The sequence below is a fragment of the Mustela erminea genome, chromosome 18 (genome assembly GCF_009829155.1).
Source record: "Mustela erminea isolate mMusErm1 chromosome 18, mMusErm1.Pri, whole genome shotgun sequence".
Lineage (NCBI taxonomy): Eukaryota > Metazoa > Chordata > Mammalia > Carnivora > Mustelidae > Mustela > Mustela erminea.
In genome coordinates, this window is record NC_045631.1 from 14275399 (window position 1) to 14302831 (window position 27433).

A 27433-nucleotide genomic window follows, 5' to 3' on the forward strand; every position below is an offset into this window, starting at 1 on the left:
TTTCAGTTTCTCACCCACATCTGTTATCCCCCTGAAGTTAAGAACCACTTATTTCCTGAAGGCCTGAAAACACAATAAAGTCAAACCTCAATTTATCTTGCTACAAAAGATAAAGCTCAAACAGTTCATTTATTAGTTCACTAAAAACAAACATTGAGGAAAAAGATGGATAGCAGGAGGGCTCTGGGAAATTGATCACCTGATTTTGGTTCTTTTTCTCTTTACAGAGAGAGACTCACAGGCCTACCAAGCACAGGCTGCTTTTCCTTCCAGCACCCAGGAGAGTCTAGGCATTCAGAGCTATCCGCACCATGACCTGGTCCCCATGAGCTGCCAAAGATAAATGGCAATGTAAGGGTCTTCTAGATGAGGAGAAAAAATAGAAAAACTACAGCACAAGTCCAGTGCAAAAGAATTGTTAGAAGAACAGAAGAATGATTAAAAGAAAAACAAAAGAACTGCTGTTATAAGCAACAGATACGAGGCTTCTATGAATTTGAATTTGACAGCATGATACCTGAATTAAACAACTATGCAGGTAAATTGAAGGTAAGGACGGTTGTTACTGATGCTTCCATGATCAGCTGCAAGGAAAACCTCAAAGTACAGTACAAGGGGAAACCCTGGCTGTAGGCAGCTTGGGGCAGGCAGAGCCCCACGACAGGGTGAGGCCAGGAGGGCGCGGGGAACAGCACAAGCCCCTGGGCATAAAGGAGCCCATGCCCCCGGGGCTCTCCCCAAGGCCTGTTCATGGTGGCGGCTCTTCTTGTGGCACTGTCCCACGTTCCACTGCCTCTCAGCCCACCAGATGGTATGGTATGGCCTCCTCACCTGTGCCTGGAAGGGGAGCATCGCTCGGTGGTCTTCAGTGACCAAAATGTGCAAGTGCGTTCCACCAAGGAGGCCTTCGGCTTCGAGGTGACCGTGGTCGCCCCCACCGTCCATCACGCCATCAGTCTGCTCATGTCCGTGGCCTTCCTCACCAGCTGCCTCGTCTGCTGCGTGAAAAGGAGCGAGCAGCGAGGGACACGGCCACCCGCCTGTGGCTCCCGCTGAGAACCGGGCACCTGAAGACGGTGCAGGACGTTTACCTGGGCCCTTGTCAAGTGCCCGAAGAGCAGAGTGGCAGCAGGGAGCCGAGAGCAGACCCGGCCACCGCCCGACCACCGCAGCTTCGCCGCAGAGCTGGACAAGGGCTCCGGAGGGCTGCCCGGCACAGCCCTGGGCGTGGACTAGGATCCCTGTGCCCGCCATCCCGGTGGCTCGCCTGGCTCACAGGACATATTTCCCAAAGGAGAACCTGGGTGCACCCCGCCTGCCCCACCTTGAGGATGTCCCCACAGCACGCAACCTGCGTCCCCCGGGGTGACAGAGGGCCAGGTCTGACCGCATCGCCAGCCACCTGCTCCTGGACGTGTGTCCAGCCTGAGACTAGTCGGTGAAATCAGTGTCCGGGCTTGGCGATCCCACAGGGAGCAGCGCTGGGGACTCCAGCGGGATGTCCTGTCCCAGGGGAGCTCAGCTGGAGCAGTTGTTTAGATGTTTCCCTAAAACTGTCGCGGCGGTTCTGGAACCAGCTGGGGCCTCCATCTAGCCGAGCCCCTTCACAGTGGCTGCAGACGTTTTACGCAAATCTAGCTCTGCCTGGTGTAGGAAGCTGACTGCAGACTTCCCGCAGCTGCTGCTGGCCGCCTGGTCGTCCTTCGCAGGTCAGGGCCTATGCCTGCAAGCAGGGACCTCGCAGGGGTGCTGCATCCTTTATCTGCAAAGGAGTCATGAGGGAGGAGAGATATGGAAGAAACAATTCTTATACTGAAAAAAAAGAAAATACAGGCGACTTGGATGTATGATTTAAGGATCCCCACTATGGCAATAATTGGCATTTCTGAAGTGAGGAAAAAAAAAAAAACTAGAAAGACATTTATCCGAAGTCAATAAATTCTTGAGATTGTAGATTGTAAGGCTGCCTGAATTACAGGCTTTGCTGATGAGAAAAGACCTGCGCATGTATCAGTCAAATCCTGGAACTTTTAGTAAGGAAGAGAATATTAGGAACCTCTAGGCAGGAAGAAAAACCAACCGACCAAAGCAAATTATCAGTGAAGCATTGGACAATGGCATCCTGTCTAATTTTTAAAATTATTTCCTGAAACCTGATCGTGGAATAACAGCAGTGAGAGAGCTGCAAGCTAAGCTGTTGGGAGGTAAGATACCATGGGCTGGAATGATAGAATGAGAGACAGGTGAGCGTAAGTAGGAATGCAGAGTATATCAACTATGCACCTTAAAAAAAATACCTTGTGAAAATGACTGAACAGTAATTGAACCACAATGGAAATCTTAAGGTGGAGAAAATAAAGCAGCAAGGCAACTGTGGTGAGCAGCAATAAATGTCCCTCCCTCCTGTCATCCCTTCTTCCTTCCTTCTTAACTTCTTTCATGTTTCCATCTATACATCTATCTGAATAGAATTTATCATCTTGAAATGTGATCCATAAGTATTATGCAAGGTTTTTGAAATAGGAGGGATACGCTTTAAGGAAATTTCTTTTCCTTCCTCCTTCCTTCTCCCTTCTTCCCTCCCTCCCTTCTTTCCTTTTCTTCCTTCTTCCCTCCTCCCCTCCCTCCTTCTTCCTTCCTCTCCCTCCCTCTCTCTCTTTTTCTCTTTCCTGCCCTCTCCTCTCCTCTTCTCTCTTCTCCTCTTTTATGGTCTTTCTAACCAATTAGTCTTAAGGGCAAGGAATAAACCTCACACTGAAGAAGTCTACCTTCATGAACATGGGTGTTTCTTCTGCCATGTAAGTGCTCCTTTTCTTTGTTTTTAAACCACTTTATTGATTATAAGTATTTCATGTCTACAACTTGATGGAGTTTGATGTACACACCTGTGAAACCATCACCATAATCAATACCATAAACATATCCATCAACTCCAAAAGTTTCCTTCTGACCTTTTTACTCTTAGTTTTTATATTTGTAATTTGGGGACCATGAAGTATTTGTTTTTTTGTATCTGGCTTATTTCATTTAATATCCTCTAGGTTCATCCAGGGAGTCACATATGACAGAATTTCTTTTTTAAAGGCTGCATAATATTCCATTGTATATATATACATCATATTTTCTTTAAGCATTCATATGTCATTGGACATATGGGTTGCTTCCATGTCTTGACTATTTTGAATAATCGTGTAATGAACATGGAAATACAGATTATCTCTTTGAGATCCTGATTTTGATTCTTCTGGATATATGCCCAAACATGAGATTGCTGGATCATACGGTAAATCTATTTTTGATTTTTTGAAGAATTCTTATACTGTTTTCCACAGAGGCTGTGTCAGTTGACATTCCCACCCACAGTATAGAAAGATTCCATTTTTCTCTACATCCTCACCAACAAAGTTATCTTTTCTTTTATTGATAACAGACATCCTAATAGGTGTGAGGTGATATCTCCTTATGGTTTTGATTTGCATTTTCTGATGATTAGTGCTGTTGAGTATATGTTCATATGCCTCTTGCATGTCTTTTTTGGAGAACTGTCTATTCAGATACTTTATCCATTTTTAAAATGGGCTATTTGAGCTTTTTATTTTGTGTTTTTTTTCCCCTATTGAGTGCTTTCTTTGAGTTCCTGAGATAGTTTGGATATTAACCCTTTATCAGATACATGGTTTGTGAATATTTCCTTCCCTTCTGTAGGTTGCTTTTTCACTCTGTAACTTTTTCTTTGCTGTACATAAGTATTTTAGTTTGAAATTTTTAATATTTACTATATTAGAAAAGCCAGAAAAGCCTGGGAATTGGTGATTTTGAAGAGCAGTGGGAAGTAGAAACATTCCATGGTTTTCATCAGGGGCAGAAGGTCAAGGAGGGAAGGGAAGAGGGGAATGAAGATACTCTATGGGCCTCGTCTTACTGGCTTTGAGAGAAAAGTAGAGGTGAAGCAGAGCAACCTGGTAGGGAAAGAGTTGTTGGGGACATAGCTGACCAAGAGTTTAGACTGAGCTACAAATAAAATGTAGCTACATGCTATCTGCAAGAAAATAAAATCTCATTTAGGCCATGTTAACAACTAAGATGAAAGATTGGACAGAGAGATAGGATATTATTTCAAAATAAAAAAAAAAAGAGTGTGTAGTGGATCTTTGTAGCTGCTAGGCAGTCCAAACACATAAAGATAAGAACAAGGATAGAAGGTCTTAACAGTGAGATTACAGACTGCATTGGGTCAGTATGACCTCTGAAACAAGAATCTGTTATTTTCTAAAAGTAAAAACCAACCATAATAACTGCTTTCATCTGGATAGTGTTTAAATGAACATCTGACACTCAAAAACACTTTTACTAGAACATACATAGCTTTATGACATAAATGCATGCTAGTTAAACAGTATCAAGACTCATATAGAGAGTAGCTCATAGAACACCTTTCCCAAAAGGAGGGAATTCTTTGGCCATTCTACGTAATATCTGGAACATCTAATTTCTGATATATGCATGCAATTTGTTTTATGCAACAGATGATAATATTAACAGACAAGGTCAAATTTAAAGTTAACTGTATTGGAGGGTTACATTATGTAATAATGTAACATAATATTATGTAATATTACATAATAACATTATGTAATAATAATTCATAAACTCAAATTTAAAGTTAACTGTATTGAAGGGTTACATTATGCAATAACATAACATAATATCATGTAATATTACATAATAACATTATGTAATAATAATTCATGAGCTCAGAAGACTATATTACATTTCTAAATTTGTTTGCATAGCAGCTAACTATACAAAGCAAATCAATATAACCTACTGTGTCAACACATTGAAGAAAAAAATTGTAATTATACCAATAGATGCTTAAAAGTCATTTGGTAGAAAACATCAGTCATTTATAATAAAACTACTGAGTAAAATAGAATGTAATGAAATATGAAAATATAAAGCCATTCAGAAAGTACTTTGAATTTAAAAACATGAAAACTATTTTAATTAAATTAGTTACTAGATAGGGGTGATCACTATTACCATTATATTTAACATTATTTTGGAGGTGCTAGTGAATGTAGAAGGTATGAAAAGAAAACAGATATAAACTTTGAGAAAAAAAATACAAAATTATCTTTTTTTTTTTTTGCTGATGATATTATTATACATCTAGAAAAGTCAAGATGCCCTAGTAAATTTTACTGTATTTAAAAAGCAGAATTTGTCAAGGGCATGGATATAAGATAAATTTTTTAAATTTATCTACTTTAGCAAAATACATAGAAAGGGTAAAATTTTCCTACTTACAGTCACTGAAAAATATAAAATACTTAAGAATAAATTTAATAAGAAAGACGAAGTGTCTCTATAAAGACTAAAAAGTTTTACTGAAAGGGGCTCATGGGTGGCTCAGTCAGTTAAGTGTCCAGCTCTTGATTTCTGCTCAGGTTGTGATTTCAGGGATATGAGATCAAGCTCCATGTCAGGCTCCATGCTGGGTGTGGAGCCAGCTTAAGATTCTCTCTCTTTCTCTGCTCATCCCTACCCCCTCCTTTTTATTTATTTATTTGTTTTTTTCTACTGAAATAAATTAAATAAGATTCAAACAAATGGAAAGGCATATGTTGGATAAGAATACTTAATGCAACACATATTAAGTCCATACAACTAATGGATGTACAAACATAATATACTAAAATTAGAATTGGCATTCTTTGGGGGCATTTTAAAAAGGAGGATAAAGGGGTGCCTGGGTGGCTCAGTGCGTTAAAGCCTCTGCTTTCAGCTCAGATCATGATCTCAGGGTCCTGGGATCAAGCCCCACATTGGGCTCTCTGCTCAGCGGGAAGCCTTCTTCTTCCTTTCTCTTTGCCTGCCTCTCTGCCTACTTGTGATCTCTATCGGTCAAATGAAAAAATAAAATCTTAAAAAAAATAGGAGCTTAAAGCCCCTACTGAAGAATAATTGCCCCAGGATAGCTCAGAAAATGCACAAGGAAAGAATAGTGGGAGGTCTTTTCTTACCAGATATTACTATGAATAATAAAGGTATTGTGTCTCAGTCGTATGGTATTGGTAGAGGAATAGAATAAATAAAGAAAGGAATAAATAAAGAATAAAAATAGAATCAAATCTTTAAAAAAATAGAATAGAATAGAATAGAATAGAATAGAGTAAAGAAGGAGACCAATGAAGATGATAGTTTAATGTATTTTTAAAGTGGTAGCTCATTTTAGGGGGAAGTGGATCAATTATTTAATAAATGGTATTTGGACAACCGACTATACATCTGGAAGAAAAGAAAATTGGATCCTTATCTTATTCTACATTTTTAAAAAGATTTTATTTATTTATTTGACAGAGAGATCACAAGTAGGCAGAGAGGCAGGCAGAGAGAGAGGGAAGCAGGCTCCCTATTGAGCAGAGAGCCCAATGTGGGGCTCGATCCCAGGACGCTGAGATCAGGACCTGAGCCAAAGGCAGAGGCTTAACCCACTAAGCCACCCAGGCACCCTCTTATTCTACATTTAAATGTAAATTTTAGATGGCTGAAAAGCTTACATAGTAAAAATAAAATTGCATAAATCTTGTAAGAAAATCTAAAAACTAAATATAAAATCTGTAGACCAAGAAACATATCTTCCAAAAGCTATGGAAATCCAAAATCTATAAAATATAGAAAAGAGAGACAGGGGTGCCTGGGTGGCTCAGTCAGGTAAGTTTCTGCATTTGGATCAGATCATGATTTCAGAGTCCTGGCATGGAGCCCAACCACAGGCTCCCTGCTCAGTGCTTCTGCCTGCTTCTCCCTCTGTCCCTCTCCCTCCCCCTATTCATGTTCTCTCTCTCTCAAATAAGTAAATAAGATCCTAAAAAAAAAAGAAGAAAAGAGAGGCATATTTAAATTTATATTATAAAATTAAGACCCTTGATATGACAAAAGAGCTCACAAACAAAACAAAGACAAACATTCAACTTAGAACAAAGTACTTGTAACTGATGGGTCCAAATATTTGACAAACATTTGACAAAAAAAAAATAATTTGACAAAAAAAAGAGCTCAGTTGAAAAACAGACAAAGAACAGTGAATGCAAATGGCCAAAAAATTTATTAAAAGATTCTCAAATTCATTATTAGTAAGAAAAATTTAAATTAATGTAAAAATAAAATGTCCCTTTACATCAGACTGACAAAAATGAAAAAGAACTATGATAACTGTTATTGGTGGTGGGGGATAGGATTACTGTCATGGCTGACAGAAATATGGGGTGCTCTAGGATTTGGCAAATCCATCTGCCAACATTTATTAAATTTTTAAAAATATGTATACTTTTTGGCCCAGCAGTTCCAGCTCTTGGACTTTTTCCCATAAAAAGAAAAGCATCAGTATGTAAGGCCATGTGTTTGTAGTGGCAAAAACCTCATTAGAAGTAATGAATCACTGCAGCATCTTTTGACTTGTAGTGATTTCCACAAAGTATTTTTGTGAGAGAAGAGCAAGACATGGAAAGTTCAAGATCCTCTTTTGTAAAATTACCAATAATACTCACATATGTAGACATATCTACATAATTTTTTTTTAGATTTTATTTATTTGACAGAGATCACAAGTAGGCAGTTAGGCAGGAAGAGAGGGGGAAGCAGGCTCCCCACTGAGCAGAGAGTCAATGTGGGACTCGATCCCAGGACCCTGAGATCATGACCTGAGCCAAAGGCAGAGGGTTAACTCACTGAACCACCCAGGAGTCCCTACATGTACATTTCTATATAGGATTATATGGCCAGGGATTATGTGGAAAGTTAGGCTAATGTGGGGAATGGAGAGAAAGGAGATGGGTAGCTAAAGAAAACAATCCCTTTTTCACTTATAAAGGATGAATACTAGCCATAGTTGAGGATATAAAATTTCATGATCTGAATTGTGAATAAAATTCCCAATGACGAATTCAATCAACTGGAGCCTGTCAAGTCACCCACTTAGGAGGATATAGACTTTTGGTATTTGTGTATGTGTGAAAGTGTATGATTTTTTGCTTATGTTTATTTATAGTCTCATATTTTTGGAAGTAGATGTTTTAAAACCCATACATAAGCAATAGATTTTTAAAAACTTTAAAAAAAGGTTTTATTTATTTATTTGACACAGAGAGAGAACATAAACAGAGAGAACAGTAGAGGGAGAGGGAGAAGCAGGCTCCCCACTGAGCAGGAAGCGCTGCCCCAGGACCCCGGGATCATGACCTGAGCTGAAGTTAGATCTTTAATCGACTAAGCTACCCAGTTGCCCCTAAAAACTTTTTTCTAAATCGGTCATACCTATAATACCCTAAATAACATTTATAAATATATGTCTTATATTTCATTTTAAATAACTGATGGAAAAGTAAAAGTAAAGGATATACTTTTGATGTTAGAAGACAGTCTATTAAAGACTGATGAAATAAAATAAATATTTTCTTCTTCTATTTATATAGTTATTGTTCCCTTCATGTTCTTTTACTACTTTCAACCAAAGGAAAAACCTCTGTTGGACATTAAAATTGCATGATAGAATGCTTTTGAAGGAATACTGAGAATGAAAGCCAGACATTTTCTAGGCATCAGTATCAGTTTCAGATGATCTTCTTTAGAAGAAAAATCAGGGATGTTCTTTTGCTGTTTGTCTGCTAATTATCTGAGGTATTTGAAAACTCAGAGTTGTTCAGAGAGGTTTCAACATTTAGATCTGTCAACTCTTAAATTCATATTCCAATTTCAGAAGTATTCTTAACTCAAGTTTTGGACCAAGGTATGGGATGTAGAATTTCTGTTCATAGTTATCAAGTCAAAACCTTGTCAAACCTCATTTGAGGTAGTGTGACATAGATGTGGAATTCTCTCACCTCACCTCCAACTCCTCACCACAGTAATGAAAAGTGTAGGCACTGACACATTTTACTTTGATAAACACCTTGACTTCTCTGCTCAGCTGTATTGAATTCAAAGAAGCATATATGGCCAGTTTCAACGAATGCAGAATAATCTATAGGAGAACTAAGCCTAAGTCTTCAGAAACAATTCAAATAACAGTAACCATCTTTGGAGCAGATGACCTAAAACCAACTTTGAAAGAGAAAATTAAAATATTTAAACTTTGGAGGTGTACCTAAAGTACTCACAGGATAAATGCAAATTCAATTTACAGTGAAATTATTCTCCTACTAGTTTGGCAGTGAAAGTGCATATTGACAAAGATATGGAAAAACAAGAAATCTCATGTATTACTAGTGGAAATATACCCTTCCAACTTTTTTGAAAGGTAGTTTCCAATATCTATAATAATTTAAAATAAACAGAATCTTCAACCCAAAATTCACTCTTCTGGAATTTTTCTACAGATGAACTTTTTATGTGTATGCGCAAAGATGTTCATTGTAATATTTATTGAAGTAGCAAAATATTGGAAACAACCTGGATGTCAGCCAGTAGGGATCTGGTTAAATAAGTTATGGTATGGGGTGCCTGGGTGGCTCAGTGGTTTAAAGCCTCTGCCTTCAGCTCGGGTCATGATCCCAGGGTCCTGGGATCGAGCCCTGCATTGGGCTCTCTGCTCAGCAGGGAGCCTGCTTCCTCCTCTCTATGCCTGCCTCTCTGCCTACTTGTGATCTCTGTCAAATAAATAAAATCTTAAACAAAAGGAAGTTATGGCATAACTATAAAATGGAATATTATGTATAATTTATAAAGGAAAGTGTCAAATCTACATGTGTCAATATAGAAATATCTCCAAAATATTTTACGTATTTAATTATTTTTTTATTTTTAAAAAAGATTTTATTTATTTGAGATAGAGGGAGCATGAGCAAGGGGAGGAGCAGAGGGAGAGAGAGAAAGAATTTCAAGTAAACTCCACACTTGGAGTGGACCCTGAAGCAGGGTTCAATTGCATGACCCTGAAGTCATGACCTGAACCAAAATCAAGAGTTGGACACTTAATTGACTGAGCCACCCCTCCAAAATATTTCAAAAGAGAAAGCAATGTGGGTAAGGGTATGCTTACATTTGTGAAAAAAGGAAAACATGCATACATAGTATTTAAATGAATACTTAAATATATGTGTGTGTGTGTCTATATATACCTAGAATATATATACATAGAATATATGAACTAATACTAAGGCTCATCTGGGAAGGCAAACTGGGAAACTGGAGGTCGTGGATGGGCTTAATTGTATATTCTTTTATATTATTTGAATTTAAAAAGATAAGCATTTATTTATCACTTAGTATATTCCAGATTTTATGCTTATTTTATGGATGAGGAAACAAGCCCAGTAAAGCAAGTTGCTTGTGTTTCCACAGCTGGTAAGTAATGGAACCAGTGTTTGCATGAAGGCAGTGTAAGTTCAGAGCCTACCATCTTACCTAAACATGAATATACATGACCTCTTTCCACAAGTTAAAACAAAACAAAACAAAAACCTAAAGTTCATTCACTAAGTTAGAAAATCCACAATAGTGGATACCATTTAAGAGGCATCATTTCATTTGTGCTTGTGTAATTGGGAAATGGTTTCTGTTTGGTTAAAGTTTTGGGTTGCACCTAGTAAATCCTTCTCAGTCTTGGACATGTTGTAAAAGTCATTTAGAAAAATCTTGAAACTATGTAGCTGCTCTCAACTGGACTATGTCACATCCATCTGCTTATGTGTCTCTGCTCTGAAGTTGTTAAGTAGCAGCCTTATGGCCCCAGGAGCTGAAAAGATATGATAACATGTGCCACATCATTGAAATTTACATTTGCTTGACATTGCATGAACTAATCTATCAGCCAATGGGCAAAACTGAATCCAGGTGTCCGTAGTTTCATTTCTGTCTGATTAACCTATAAGTGGTTTTGCTTCTTCCTGAGGAGACACTCTTTTACATAAAGCAGGGAAGTTAAGGAATGAGCATAAGACAGAAAATATTACCAATTGGAAAGAGCCAGAGGAGTTAGGACCGAAAGACAAACTTTAAATCTTGGCTGATTATATGGCTTTGGACAAATCGCTTAACTTTCTGAGTCTCAGTTTACTATCTATATAATTAAAAATGCTCCAGGTGGTGGGTATTATAGAGGGCACGGATTGCATGGAGCACTGGGTGTGGTGAAAAAATAATGAATACTGTTTTTCTGAAAATAAATAAATTGAAAAAATTAAAAAAAAATGCTCCTACCAACCACAGAGGTTGTTACGAAGATCAAGTGAGGTAACATGTTAAAGTAACTAGCTCAATACCTGGTAATGATCAATGTCTTCATGAATTAAGAGCATTCAGCTCAATACGTAGTACATGGTTGCTTCTCAAAATAATGAGCTAAATCTGAATTTGAGTTCCTTGAGAGTAGGCACTCATAGCTGTTACTTGACTGTATAATTCACTAAATGAATGACTATGATTATGACAGCTGTGTGCAACCTTTGTGTTGCAACATCACCTTCTAATGATGGATAGTGAGCCAGGCTGAAGACCCAGTGTGAATATTTGTCATGGGGGTATGAGAATGGGGGACTTAACAGTTCTTAGAGGAAGTGCAATTTAAAAGAAAAAAAAATAGATTTTATTTATTTGAGAGAGAGAGTGCACAATAGGGAAAGCATGAGAAGGGAAGAGGGGCAGAGGAGAGAGGGAGAAGCAGACTCCTCATTCAGCAGGAAGCCAGATGCAGTCCTCAATCCCAGGACCCTGGACTCATGACCTGAGCCCAAGGCAGATGCCTAACTTAGCCACCCAGGCACCCAAAGTGTGATGTTCTGGGAGGGTTTTAACTCACGGCATATAGTTTAGAACATGTTTCTTAGTTAATATCACAGTACAGTTTCTTTAGTTCAATAGAATCTGCCTTCAATTTAGTGATTCATTTGTTAGTTTACTACTGTTATTATATTTGTGTTCAAGAAAACTTAAGTGTTCAAAAACCTTTGCTTCCAGCTCTTTTTACTAATTATTTACTTTAGCAGTAACTGAAACTCTTAGAGAATTAGACAGGGAAAATAACAGGAAGAGTCCAGGAAGTGGGAACACACTCAAGACAACTCCCGATTGTCATTTCCCGTCTCAGCTCAGTCTCATGATCATAACATCCTTGGCTGAAACCACACCCTAAAACATGACTGTACCTCTTTGTCTTGGCTCAAGAGTGTTTGCCCTACAGTGTGAGATTCTGTGCCCCTTCCAAGGGAGGATACTTAAGTCCAGCACTGGTAATGAGGCAGAGTGACTCCAGGGAGAAATGCCTAATGTCTGGGCCCTGCTCTGTTGGGTTTATGCTGAAATCTGCAAATTGAGAAGTCTTAAACTGCAAATCGAGAAGTCTTAAGCACAATTGTGCTTTTAAAGTCTGGAGGCACTACATAAGTGTATGAATCTTGTTCAGAACAGTTTAATTAGTGAGTTCCCCTTAGCAATTTGCTAACTTAAATCCTGTTGCCCCTAATTTTTTTTTATTTTTAGTAAACAGTTATACTGTATATATTACATTAGAAAAAAGAATCTGAACTAAACAGTGATTTTATGTTGTTGTTGTTTTCTGTTAATTGTGCAAAATGAGTGAAAATGACAGAACATAAATATTCATGAGTCTGACAATACTTGGCATATGGATGTCAGGGATCAATCATTGTTTGAAAGGGGATAGCACTATTTTCTTTAAATTGAAATTACCAAGCCCCTGTTGTTTTTGTAGTCCTGGCATCCCATTGTATCTCTCTTGTCCCCATGAACTGATTTCTACTCATTTACTGACTACCAGAGATCCTTGGCTCATAGACCCATAAATTGAGTCCAAAAGGAATCATAATGGAAGATAATACACACTTTTTAAAGTTTTCTTTTTCCCCCACTGATGAGTTTTTCTCTTCCTTCCTGTCTTCTTACCCGTTTTTATCTTCTACCTACCCATTAAAAAAACATTTTGAAGATATTTCCTGTTTCAAGTGTAGGGATGTACACATCCAGTATTCTTGGTTTCAAATAACAGGATTTGACTCTCGTTAACTTAGGCTAAAAAAAAAAAATTACATGGACCTACATGGGATAACTCACAGCCTGGAAGAAAAGCTCTGGAAGAATTTGGGGAGTCAGAGCCTGGCTAAGATTTTGGTGGAAGAAAGACCCACTCTATGTGGGAATGGGAAAGATCTTCTGCTTTTTAGGCTTGCATATAGGTCATAGTTGGAGCTTTACCTGCCACCTTTTTAGAGATTTCCTCCAAATGAGTAGAACATTTCATGATACTTGGCCTAATGAAATATGACTTACATTGGGTATCAGTGAAACTTTCGCTCAGGTGGAACTGCATCTCTGTTTTCCAAAGTTCTAGGGACAAGTAAAGAGTGCAGGTTCTCGTCCTGATTGTCCTCTTTGAGGGGACACACTTAACTCTCCATGCCCCGATGACTTAGTATCCATGGAACTGCAGTTGAGAATGGGACACTGAGGAGCAAATCACAACTAATAAGATTTGGGTGATGGGAGATGCCCAAGAACATATTGTATAATTAGAAATTTCACTGTTTTAAGGAAGGATTCCTCAAGAAGTGGCCATAGACCATCATCAAAATCTTTGTTTTAAAAAAAATCCTTGCAGGGTGCCTGGGTGGCTCAGTGGATTGAAGCCTCTGCCTTCGGCTCAGGTCATGATTCCGGGGTCCTGGGATAGAGCCCCACATCGGGCTCTCTGATCAGCAGGGGGCCTGCTTCCTCCTCTCTCTCCACCTGTCTCTCTACTTGTGATCTCTCTGCCAAATAAATAAATAAAATCTTAAAAAAGAAATCCTTGCTAAAAATCAAAGTTCTTAAGGATCACTTGAAGCTTACAGAGTTTGAAACTCTGGGAGTGGCTCTAGGGGTTGACAGTTTTTATAAACCCCTAGATGCACTTTAAGCCCACTAAGTTTGAGAAACACTAGGAATGTAATGGAATGTAGATCCATCAAAATTTTGTTAAAGTTCTTGTTACAATCTCTCATTTTTTGGCTTCTCATTTCCCATTTACACTTATCTATCTATCTATCTGTCTATATTAAAAAATACACTTATACTTTATGAAGAAAGATACTATTCTAAGGTTTAATGAGTTTTAAAAGTCAAAACAGGTTGTTGCTGTTAATTAAGGCACTTTATAGAAATATGGATATTTGTAAAGTGCTAGCCAAATATTTGGGTAAAATGTCAATGAGCCCAGTGGAAACTCTTAGAAGGTGAGCAGGTACAGAGTTTCTGGAAGGAAAGGGCACATTTCCTTTTTCCTTCTTTTTTTTTTTAAGATTTTTATTGGGGCACCTGGGTGATTCAGTTGGTTTAAGTGTCTGCCTTCAGCTTAGGTCCTAATCTCAGAGTCTTAAGATCAAGCTCCCTAGCAGGCTCTTTGCTCAGTGGGGAGCCTACTTCTCCCTCTGCCCTCTGTAGCTCTCCCTGCTTCTGCTCTCTCACTCTTGCTCTCTTTCATATAAATAAGTAAATACAGGGCACATGGGTGGCTCAGTGGGTTAAAGCCTCTGCCTTCCGGTCAGGTCATGATCTCAGGGTCCTGGGATCGAGCCCCACATCTGGCTCTTTGCTCAGCGAGGAGCCTGCTTCCACCTCTCTCTCTGCCTGACTCTCTGCCTACTTGTGATCTTTGGCTGTCAAATAAATAAATAAAATATTTTTTAAAAGAAATAAATAAGATCTTTTAAAAAGTTTTTTTGATTTATTTGTGGGAGAACGAGAGAGAGCACAAGCAGGGAGAGCAGCAGGCAGAGGGAGAAGCAGGCTCTCTGCTGAGCAAGGAGCCTGATTTGGGACTCAATCCCAGGACCCTGAGATCATGACCTGAGCGAAAGGCAGATGCTTAACTGACTGAGCCACCCAGGCATCCCAGAAAGGGTCCATTTCTGACAGTGGTTGGTCAGTGGTCAACTTCTCTCCACTTATTTTAAGTTTCAGAAGATTGGCAGTCCAAGGTCTCCATACACTCAGTGGCATAGAGTCTGTCTGTGGGTTTTGTTCTTGTTTTTGTTTTAACCTGCTTAGTGTCTAGTAGCTTCTCAATTAAAGAAATAAAAACTTGAAGCTTTACTTTTTTTCTTCCAAATTTGTTCAGAGCAGGTACTGCTATCATGAGTGGTCACCTAGTAGGTCTTAGAGCCAAGCAAATGTTAAAGACACCTTACCCTCTACTTTTCAGTGGTACATCAAGCATTAAAAGGGCAGATTCAGTATCTGGTGAATCTTTCTGGTTTGCAGATGGCTTTTTGCTGTATTGTCATGGGACAGAGAGAAAAAGCAAGCTCTCCCAGGTTTTTTTCTGAGATCTATGAGGTTACCTACTAAAGGCTTCATCTCAAAATACCACCACATTTGGGTTGAGGATTTCAATGTAGGAACTTGGCGAGGGGGACATAAACATGTTCATAGCAAATCAGATGTGGCTTACTTACGGCTCCTAATAACTACTTGCTGAGTGAATGATTTCATGAGTGAGCAACTTATGTTCCTTCTAGCATTCTCTTTCAGATTTTCTGGGAAAATTTCATTTTCTTCACTCTTCTCTGAACTCTCTCTTAGGCTCTGAGACCTGTCCTTGTTGGATCCTTCTGCTGCAGCTTATTGGATGATGTGGCTCGTTCAGGAAGGACACAGCTGCATTTCGAAGACCCTGGTTAGGCTGAAGTCTTCTCTGTCATGAAGACTTAGCATATTGGAGCCCTCTTCTGTCTAACCCACGCTGGCTGAAGTTCATCACCGTAAGTGTGAGTGAGGAGATTGCTTCCATGTAAGCAGCATTTAGTAGACTACTTGGTTGCTGGGAAGATGGACTAGTTCAGGGTTTGGCTGCAAATTCTCTATGCTAGTTGGATATTCTCCTTGGGGATGATCTTCATTACTGTCAGAAAATTTTCTGTTCTTAGTTTATTTTTCTATATGTGGATGTCCTTTGTGAAGAACACCTTAAACAGCAGTCATTTTGCAGGATGTGCTATTGTCATTAGGGGCTTCACGGTCCTCATTGTCATGGAATATGAATTGATATTTAGTCATGGGAGAGATTTAAATGGCTCTGGCATGCTCGCTGATGGCACTAAAGATCTTACACATAATCCATGGTCCCACCAGAGAGATTTTTTCCCCCTTGGACTTAAATGTTCTTTAATGTTTCAATCATCTTAAACTGTGTGTTTATTCCACTTAGCTTTGAGAAAAAAAATTTTATAGGGGGAACCAAAATAACATGGGATAGTCTGCCAATATTTACAATTTTGTTTTCCTATTGGGTGTGTGTGTGTGTAGATTTCAGAGCCCTTTAAGACTATACTTACCATGGGATCTTAAGTATGTGTGAAGATTTTCAAAAGGCAGCAAGGGTGACTTCCATCTATGGGGTGTCTGGGTTTCTCTGTTTGTGCTGAACTTTTCCACTTTGGTGAGTTTAAGAAAACGGCAGGCCTGTGGAGTCCTTCTACGTTTTTTGACCATTTAAAGCAAATACATTTCATCATTTATAGATTACTTTTCTGGGTGCCCTGTTCCCCTCCCTTGAAGGTCATATGCTGAAATGGCCAATCTGGTGCTATGCCCACCTTTACAGCTGGGCCATTTTCTTTCCACTTGTTCCTCCTCTTCTGTGCCTGCAGGCTCCTGACCAGGAGATACAGGTGGGTCTAGGCTCCAGTCTCCTGAGATTACTTTTAGATAATCAACTGTGCTGAAACTGAGAAGTTTTCTAGGCCATGGCCTTATAGCGTTAAAAATTGGGAAAGTGCTAGGCAAACCAGGATGATTGGTCATTCTTCTTTAATTCCTATCAGAGGATCTTTAAGAATCCCTAACTCAGTAACTCTAGTGACTGCATATAAAGGTCACTCTAGTGACCTTGCATTGTTGCCCCAGCACTGAATTTTGCCCTGATCTAAGGTCAAGAGCTCACCTTGCACCTATACTGAATAGAATGGTTTGGACATATTTCTTTACAATGGAAGTCCTGTTTTGATTATTTTTCTTTTTTTTTAAGATTTTATTTATTTATTTGACAGAAATCACAAGCAGGCAGAGAGGCAGGCAGAGAGAGAGCAGGAAGCAGGCTCCCTGCTGAGCAGAGAGCCCGATGCGGGGCTTGATCCCAGAACTCTGGGATCATGACCTGAGCCGAAGGCAGAGGCTTTAACCCGCTGAGCCACCCAGGCTCCCCTGATTATTTTTCTTATTCTGTATAGACTGGGTCATGTTTTGCTAGCTCTGATCTGCTCAAGGTGTCCTTGGTCCCCAGCATACATCTCCATCTAATGTGGTCTGCTTCTAGCTCTTTGTTACCAAGATACCTCCTGCACCACCTGTTACTTATGCTACCTAAATGGCAGTCTACTTAGAACTTAGAGCAGTGGTTCTAAAAATGTGACTTGGGACCAAGAGCATGAGCATCATATGGGAATGTGTTAGGAATGCAAATACTCAGGCCCCACCCTAGCCCTGCTGAATCACGAACTCTGGAGGTGGGACCCTGCAAGCGGTGCTGTAACTAGCCCCCCAGGTGATGGTAACACAACCTCAAATTTGAGAGCCACTGCCCTCGATTGTGCACTGTACCTTTCCAGCTAGACCTTGAAGCCTAAAGGGAAGCATGCCTACTTTGATGAATATTTATTGTCTTACTCCCAGTCCATTGCTGGTGTGGCCTCTTTCCTGACCAGCCTCCAGTTCTGATTCCTGCATAGATCCTTCCAGCATTGTTAGTTCTGCTACTGAGGGGTTTACTGGTTTAGTTATCTGGATGAACTGGACAGATGAAAACCCTAACTGAACAGCCTATTAATGTAATCAATGTTTATTAATGTGTAGAGAGAGTGAAAATAGGGAAATAGAAGGAGAATTATTGGTCCTTCAGGATATCCTCTCATTTACAATTGAAAAAGAAAGAATAGTCAAAAGGAAGAACAGTCTATTACAGGGTATGAGTGTACTGATTATGTATTGGAATAATTTTCAGAATCAAACAGCTTACATTTTAACCAGGACTGTTTAAAGATTTTTTTTTCCTTTCTGGAAAGTTAATCCAGTGGAATCAGGTTTTTAGAATGAACTTGCTATGTTATCTCAGGCAAAATAATGGTCTTCTTTATCTGTAATTGGGGCAGCAATAAATTTTTCTACTAATTGCATTATGGGGGATGAATTGAAGATAAATGAGATTAAGTGGTGTCTGTAAAAATACTGTTTCTTGGATGGATGCTGTATAAATATATCACTTTGTTAGTGATAATAAACCCATATACAGACACTGGCCAAAGAGAACATAATGGCTTTTGCAAGATATGAAAAGAAACTAAAGGTACCATCTGATCTCCCTAAATGGGAATTATTTCTGCCTCTTGTGAATTCCTAGAGGGCTTACAGTGCAGGCTGGTTCTCATCCTTGACTGCACATCAGAATCACTTGGGGATCCCTTCGAAAACAAAACCCAAAACAACAAACTGATCTCAAGTTCCCCCTCCCTCCACCAGGCATGTCTGAACTGATCTGCTGTATTACTAGGTCACCTGTGGCTTTAAATTCACAGATGATTCAGATGTGCAGCCAGGTTTGAGAGTCATGGGTCTAGAATAGTTCTTCAATATTAGTCATAAGAATCACCAGGGAGGGGGTTAGAAATATAAAGTTAGGGAGGAGTCAAGATGGCGGAGAAGTAGCAGGCTGAGACTACTTCAGCTAGCCGGAGATCAGCTAGATAGCTTATCTAAAGATTGCAAACACCTGAAAATCCATCGGCAGATCGAAGAGAAGAAGAACAGCAATTCTGGAAACAGAAAAACAGCCACTTTCTGAAAGGTAGGACTGGCAGAGAAGTGAATCCAAAGCGACGGGAAGATAGACCCCAGGGGGGAGGGGCCGGCTCCCGGCAAGCGGCGGAGCAACTGCGCACAAAATCAGGACTTTTAAAAGTCTGTTCCGCTGAGGGACATCGCTCCAGAGGCTACCCGGGGCAAAGCCCACACGGGGTCAGCGTGGCCTCGGGTCCCGCAGGGTCACAGAAGGATCGGGGGTGTCTGAGTGTCGCAGAGCTTGCGGGTATTGGAATGGGAAAGCCGGCTACAGAGACAGAGCCGACAGTAAGCTCGGAGCTCGGGGTGACCTTGAACCGGTCGCAGGCTCGGTGAGCTCGGAGCGCGGCCGGAGGACAGGCAGACGGGAGTAACTGGGCGCTGTTCTCTGAGGGCGCACTGAGGAGTGGGGCCCTGGGCTCTCGGCTCCTCCGGGCCGGAGACCAGCAGGCCGCCATTTGTATTCCCGTCCTCCGGAACTCTACGGAAAGCGCTCAGGGAACAAAAGCTCCTGAAAGCAAACCCGAGCGGATTACTCACCCTGGCCCCAGGTAAGGGCGGTGTAATTCCGCCTGAGGCAAAGACACTTGAGAATCACTACAACAGGCCCCTCCCCCAGAAGATCAACAAGAAATCCAGCCGAGATCAAGTTCACCTACCAAGGAGTACGGTTTCAATACCAAGGAGAGCAGCAGAATTCCAGAGGAGGAGAAAGCCAAGCGTGGAATTCATAGCTTTTTCCCTGTGATTTTTTTTAGTCTTGCAGTTAATTTAATTTTATTTTCTTTTTTTTTTTTTTTTCTCGCCTTCGGGTAAAATTTTTTTTTTTAACTGTTACCTTTTTCTTTTTTAACGATTTTTTACTAGTTTATCTAATATATATATTTTTTCTTTTTTACATTTTTCTTAGGTGTTTTCTCTTTTTAAAATTCTTTTCTTTTCTTTTTTTTTTCTTTTTTCTTTTTTTTTTTCTTTCTTTCTTCCTTTTTGAACCTCTTTTTATCCCCTTTCTCACCCCTCACGATTTTGGATCTCTTCTAATTGGGTTAAAGCATATTTTCCTGGGGTTGTTGCCACCCTTTTAGTATTTTACTTGCCCCTTCATATACTCTTATCTGGACAAAATGACAAGACGGAAAAATTCAACACAAAAAAAAGAACAAGAGGCAGTACCGAAGGCTAGGGACCTAATCAATACAGACATTGGTAATATGTCAGATCTAGAGTTCAGAATGACAATTCTCAAGGTTCTAGCCGGGCTCGAAAAAGGCATGGAAGATATTAGAGAAAACCTCTCGAGAGATATAAAAGCCCTTTCTGGAGAAATAAAATAACAAAAATCGAACCAAGTTGAAATAAAAAAAGCTATTAATGAGGTGCAATCAAAAATGGAGGCTCTCACTGCTAGGATAAATGAGGCAGAAGAAAGAATTAGTGATATAGAAGACCAAATGACAGAGAATAAAGAAGTTGAGCAAAAGAGGGACAAACAGCTACTGGACCATGAGGGGAGAATTCGAGAGATAAGTGACACCATAAGACGAAACAACATTAGAGTAATTGGGATTCCAGAAGAAGAAGAAAGAGAGAGGGGAGCAGAAGGTATACTGGAGAGAATTATTGGGGAGAATTTCCCCAATATGGCAAAGGGAACGAGCATCAAAATTCAGGAGGTTCAGAGAACGCCCCTCAAAATCAATAAGAATAGGCCCACACCCCGTCACCTAATAGTAAAATTTACAAGTCTCAGTGACAAAGAGAAAATCCTGAAAGCAGCCCGGGAAAAGAAGTCTGTAACATACAATGGTAAAAATATTAGATTGGCAGCTGACTTATCCACAGAGACCTGGCAGGCCAGAAAGAGCTGGCATGATATTTTCAGAGCACTAAACGAGAAAAACATGCAGCCAAGAATACTATATCCAGCTAGGCTCTCATTGAAAATAGAAGGAGAGATTAAAAGCTTCCAGGACAAACAAAAACTGAAAGAATTTGCAAACACCAAACCAGCTCTATAGGAAATATTGAAAGGGGTCCTCTAAGCAAAGAGAGAGCCTACAAGTGGTAGATCAGAAAGGAACAGAGACCATATACAGTAACAGTCACCTTACAGGCAATACAATGACACTAAATTCATATCTCTCAATAGTTACCCTGAATGTGAATGGGCTAAATGCCCCTGTCAAAAGACACAGGGTATCAGAATGGATAAAAAAACAAAACCCATCTATATGTTGCCTCCAAGAAACTCATTTTAAGCCCGAAGACACCTCCAGATTTAAAGTGAGGGGGTGGAAAAGAATTTACCATGCTAATGGACATCAGAAGAAAGCAGGAGTGGCAATCCTTATATCAGATCAATTAGATTTTAAGCCAAAGACTATAATAAGAGATGAGGAAGGACACTATATCATACTCAAAGGGTCTGTCAAACAAGAAGATTTAACAATTTTAAATATCTATGCCCCCAACGTGGGAGCAGCCAACTATATAAACCAATTAATAACAAAATCAAAGAAACACATCAACAATAATACAATAATAGTAGGGGACTTTAACACTCCCCTCACTGAAATGGACAGATCATCCAAGCAAAAGATCAGCAAGGAAATAAAGGCCTTAAACGACACACTGGACCAGATGGACATCACAGATATATTCAGAACATTTCATCCCAAAGCAACAGAATACACATTCTTCTCTAGTGCACATGGAACATTCTCCAGAATAGATCACATCCTCGGTCCTAAATCAGGACTCAACCGGTATCAAAAGATTGGGATCATTCCCTGCATATTTTCAGACCACAATGCTCTAAAGCTAGAACTCAACCACAAAAGGAAGTTTGCAAAGAACCCAAATACATGGAGACTAAACAGCATCCTTCTAAAGAATGAATGGGTCAACCGGGAAATTAAAGAAGAATTGAAAAAAATCATGGAAACAAATGATAATGAAAATACAACGGTTCAAAATCTGTGGGACACAACAAAGGCAGTCCTGAGAGGAAAATATATAGCGGTTCAAGCCTTTCTCAAGAAACAAGAAAGGTCTCAGGTACACAACCTAACCCTACAGCTAAAGGAGCTGGAGAAAGAACAAGAAAGAAACCCTAAACCCAGCAGGAGAAGAGAAATCATAAAGATCAGAGCAGAAATCAATGAAATAGAAACCAAAAAAACAATAGAACAAATCAACGAAACTAAGAGCTGGTTCTTTGAAAGAATTAATAAAATTGATAAACCCGTGGCCCGACTTATCAAAAAGAAAAGAGAAAGGACCCAAATAAATAAAATCATGAATGAAAGAGGAGAGATCACAACTAACACCAAAGAAATACAAACTATTATAAGAACATACTATGAGCAACTCTACGCCAACAAATTTGACAATCTGGAAGAAATGGATGCATTCCTAGAAACATATAAACTACCACAACTGAACCAGGAAGAAATAGAAAGCCTGAATAGACCCATAACTAGTAAGGAGATTGGAACAGTCATTAAAAATCTCCAAACAAACAAAAGCCCAGGGCCAGACGGCTTCCCGGGGGAATTCTACCAAACATTTAAAGAAGAACTAATTCCTATTCTCCTGAAACTGTTCCAAAAAATAGAAATGGAAGGAAAACTTCCAAACTCATTTTATGAGGCCAGCATCACCTTGATCCCAAAACCAGACAAGGATCCCACCAAAAAAGAGAGCTATAGACCAATATCCTTGATGAACACAGATGCAAAAATTCTCAACAAAATACTAGCCAATAGGATTCAACAGTACATTAAAAGGATTATTCACCACGACCAAGTGGGATTTATTCTAGGGCTGCAAGGTTGGTTCAACATCCGCAAATCAGTCAATGTGATACAACACATCAATAAAAGAAAGAACAAGAACCATATGATACTCTCAATAGATGCTGAAAAAGCATTTGACAAAGTACAGCATCCCTTCCTGATCAAAACTCTTCAAAGTGTAGGGATAGAGGGCACATACCTCAATATCATCAAAGCCATCTATGAAAAACCCACCACAAATATCATTCTCAATGGAGAAAAACTGAAAGCTTTTCCGCTAAGGTCAGGAACACGGCAGGGATGTCCATTATCACCACTGCTATTCAACATAGTACTAGAGGTCCTAGCCTCAGCAATCAGACAACAAAAAGAAATTAAAGGCATCCAAATCGGCAAAGAAGAAGTCAAATTATCACTCTTCGCAGATGATATGATACTATATGTGGAAAACCCAAAAGACTCCACTCCAAAACTGCTAGAACTTATACAGGAATTCAGTAAAGTGTCAGGATATAAAATCAATGCACAGAAATCAGTTGCATTTCTCTACACCAACAGCAAGACAGAAGAAAGGGAAATTAAGGAGTCAATCCCATTTACAATTGCACCCAAAACCATAAGATACCTAGGAATAAACCTAACCAAAGAGACACAGAATCTATACTCAGAAAACTATAAAGTACTCATGAAAGAAATTGAGGAAGACACAAAGAAATGGAAAAATGTTCCATGCTCCTGGATTGGAAGAATAAATATTGTGAAAATGTCTATGCTACCTAAAGCAACCTACACATTTAATGCAATTCCTATCAAAGTACCATCCATCTTTTTCAAAGAAATGGAACAAATAATGCTAAAATTTATATGGAACCAGAAAAGACCTCGAATAGCCAAAGGGATATTGAAAAGGAAAGCCAACGTCGGTGGCATCACAATTCCGGACTTCAAGCTCTATTACAAAGCTGTCATCATCAAGACAGCATGGTACTGGCATAAAACAGACACATAGATCAATGGAACAGAATAGAGAGCCCAGAAATAGACCCTCAACTCTACAGTCAACTAATCTTCGACAAAGCAGGAAAGAATGTCCAATGGAAAAAAGACAGCCTCTTCAATAAATGGTGCTGGGAAAATTGGACAGCCACATGCAGAAAAATGAAATTGGACCATTTCCTTACACCACACACAAAAATAGACTCAAAATGGATGAAGGACCTCAATGTGCGAAAGGAATCCATCAAAATCCTTGAGGAGAACACAGGCAGCAACCTCTTTGACCTCTGCCACAGCAACATCTTCCTAGGAACAACGCAAAAGGCAAGGGAAGCAAGGGCAAAAATGAACTATTGGGATCTCATCAAGATCAAAAGCTTTTGCACAGCAAAGGAAACAGTTAACAAAATCAAAAGACAACTGACAGAATGGGAGAAGATATTTGCAAACGACATATCAGATAAAGGACTAGTGTCCAGAATCTATAAAGAACTTAGCAAACTCAACACCCAAAGAACAAATAATCCAATCAAGAAATGGGCAGAGGACATGAACAGACATTTCTGCAAAGAAGACATCCAGATGGCCAACAGACACATGAAAAAGTGCTCCATATCACTCGGCATCAGGGAAATACAAATCAAAACCACAATGAGATATCACCTCACACCAGTCAGAATGGCTAAAATCAACAAGTCAGGAAATGACAGATGCTGGCGAGGATGCGGAGAAAGGGGAACCCTCCTACACTGTTGGTGGGAATGCAAGCTGGTGCAGCCACTCTGGAAAACAGCATGGAGGTTCCTCAAAATGTTGAAAATAGAACTGCCCTATGACCCAGCAATTGCACTACTGGGTATTTACCCTAAAGATACAAACGTAGTGATCCAAAGGGGCACGTGCACCCGAATGTTTATAGCAGCAATGTCCACAATAGCCAAACTGTGGAAAGAACCTAGATGTCCACCAACAGATGAATGGATCAAGAAGATGTGGTATATATACACAATGGAATACTATGCAGCCATCAAAAGAAATGAAATCTTGCCATTTGTGACAACATGGATGGAACTAGAGCGTATCATGCTTAGCGAAATAAGTCAAGCAGAGAAAGACAACTATCATATGATCTCCCTGATATGAGGAAGTGGTGATGCAACATGGGGGCTTAAGTGGGTTGGAGAAGAATAAATGAAACAAGATGGGATTGGGAGGGAGACAAACCATAAGTGACTCTTAATCTCACAAAACAAACTGAGGGTTGCTGGGGGGAGGGGGTTTGGGAGAAGGGGGTGGGATTATGGACATTGGGGAGGGTATGTGCTTTGGTGAGTGCTGTGAAGTGTGTAAACCTGGTGATTCACAGACCTGTACCCCTGGGGATAAAAATATATGTTTATGAAAAATAAAAAATTAAAAAAAAAGGGAGTTAGGGGAAATTGGAATGGGAGGTGAACCATGAGAGACTATGGACTCTGAAAAACAATCTGAGGGGTTTGAAGTGGCGGGGGGTGGGTGGAGGTTGGGGGAACCAGGTGGTGGGTATTAGAGAGGGCACATATTGCATGGAGCACTGGGTGTGGTGCAAAAACAATGAATACTGTTATGCTGAAAATAAATAAAAAATAAATTAAAAAAAAAAGAAATATAAAGTTAGCCCCTCCATTAACCTGGGTAAGTAGATCTAGGGTAGGATTCAGGATATGCCCAGTACGGAAACTTATCCAAAGGTTCTGATGGAGCTGGCTGGACATCTGGTCACTTTCAGAAACCTTCCACTCTGGCATGTGTGTGTTTTGTTTTGTTTTGTTTTAATTTTGTCTATTACATAGAGCATGGTTGGTAAAATGCCTAAAGTGTGGCAGGTATCTAATAAATGTATACTGAATGAGGCTTGCTGGGTTTTGTCCCCTGAGTGACAGTGAATTCAGCTCTTAGATTGTAGGGCACCAGGCCTTAGGACCTGGGGACAACTTTTAAAATGATCTGTGCCTTGGTTAAGCTTGACACGGATGAGGTCATGTAAGACCTCAGTATACATCTCCATAGCATTGTGGACCTTACCCAGCTGGAAAGTGTCCCAACGGTAGAGAGATCACCCCACACTGTGTTTGTAACTCAGCCCTGTGATTCTGTTTCTGAGATGGTTCAGCAGGAACAGAGATCCCATGCATACTCTAAAAAGGTATCAGCCAAAAGAAATGAACAGAGTGCACCGTGATATCCAAATTAATGATTTTATTCCATTATTTTTTTTTCTTTTAGAACACATTTTTCTAAGGTTGGATTCAGCAAACAATGATTTATTGACCTTGCTAAGTGTTATCATGGCCTGAGAAATGATCTTCCCCTCCTCCACCCTGCTCCTGCCCTGGGCACTTTGAACTTTCCTGATGAAAACTCACAACAAACAAAGCCTTCAGATACAAAATTTTCAAAAGCCTTTGGATATAAAATTTTCAACTTGGCAGTTTAATAAGACCCACCCTGTACATGGCAAAGGCTGAAAGTCCTATAGCAATCACTTAACGGAATTAGCCCCACTGCCCTGTTCACATTACATTGCATTTGTCAAGCTCGATAATGATCTCTCTCTTCTTGGATAAACTAACTTCTTTTTTTTTTTTAAGTTGATTTTGGTTTTCTGAGCCATGCTAACATTCCAGCCACATGAGAAAGCCTGAACATATTTAAAAGCCCACTTTAAAAGCACTGTCTGTACTACAAATATGTTCCAGTTGTCAGTGAACAGTTCACAAACATATTGCGGAGTGGGGTTTGGAAATTGGATGGACATTAATTTTGGGGGTTAGCTTCCAGGGGCAATGCTATATTTCAGAAGGTCTAGCTATCCAAACTACAATAGCCTTCTCAATGGTGTAGTTCAAGGCATTATGGGACAAAGGTTTGTTGATGCTAATTACAGCTGCTCAGCTACATAATTAAATCAAATTTTAACAATTGGGGAAAGGAAAGACTCTGGCTGGAGTCCCTCAGCTCTTTCATAGCAAAGCTCTTCAACAATCCAACAATTAAGAGGGCCCAGGAACATTTATATATATAAAAGTGGTTATAACCACTCTATAGTGTGGCTCATTTTAAGGAAATAAACTGGAGAAATTCCTCACATATTTTATTCCATAAATGTTCTGTAAAATCCTTGCTGCAATCAGTCCCTTTAAAATATCCTTTTAGATACAGATGTCATGAAAAGAAGAGCCATCTGTACCGCAATGTTTATAGCAGCAATGGCCATGGTCGCCAAACTGTGGAAATAACCAAGATGCCCTTCAACAGATGAATGGATAAGGAAGATGTGGTCCATATACACTATGGAGTATTATGCCTCCATCAGAAAAGATGAATACCCAATTTTTGTAGCAACATGGGCAGGACAGGAAGAGATTATGCTGAGCGAAATAAGTCAAGCAGAGAGAGTCAATTATCATAAGGCTTCACTTATTTGTGGAGCATAACAAATAGCATGGAGGGCAAGGGGAGTTAGCGTGAAGGGAGTTGGGGGAAATTGGAAGGGGAGGTGAACCATGAGAGACTATGGACTCTGAAAAACAATCTGAGGGGTTTGAAGTGGTGGGGGGGGTGGGAGGTTGGGGTACCAGGTGGTGGGTATTATAGAGAGCACGGATTGCATGGAGAACTGGGTGTGGTGCAAAAATAATGAATACTGTTATGCTGAAAATTTTAAAAAAATGAATAATTTTAAATAATTTTAAAAATAATTTTAAAAAATTAAAATATACTTTTAGAACATGGGTCAATAAATTGAGCATTTTAAAAGAAAATTACTATTTTAT

The 27433-nt window shown here is 39.6% G+C and overlaps 1 long non-coding RNA gene across 2 annotated transcripts; it reads left to right on the top strand.

Annotated features, from left to right (window-relative positions):
* Positions 1 to 2179: 2179 nt before the first annotated feature.
* Positions 2180 to 26003, top strand: LOC116577729. Of its 2 annotated transcripts, none has more exons than XR_004280592.1 (3): positions 2180 to 2204; positions 15577 to 15755; positions 25884 to 26003. It is a non-coding gene; the product is annotated as an uncharacterized LOC116577729 (long non-coding RNA). The 2 variants fall into 2 exon arrangements; XR_004280591.1 differs by lacking the exon at positions 2180 to 2204 and adding an exon at positions 2671 to 2798.
* The last annotated feature ends 1430 nt before the right edge of the window (positions 26004 to 27433 follow it).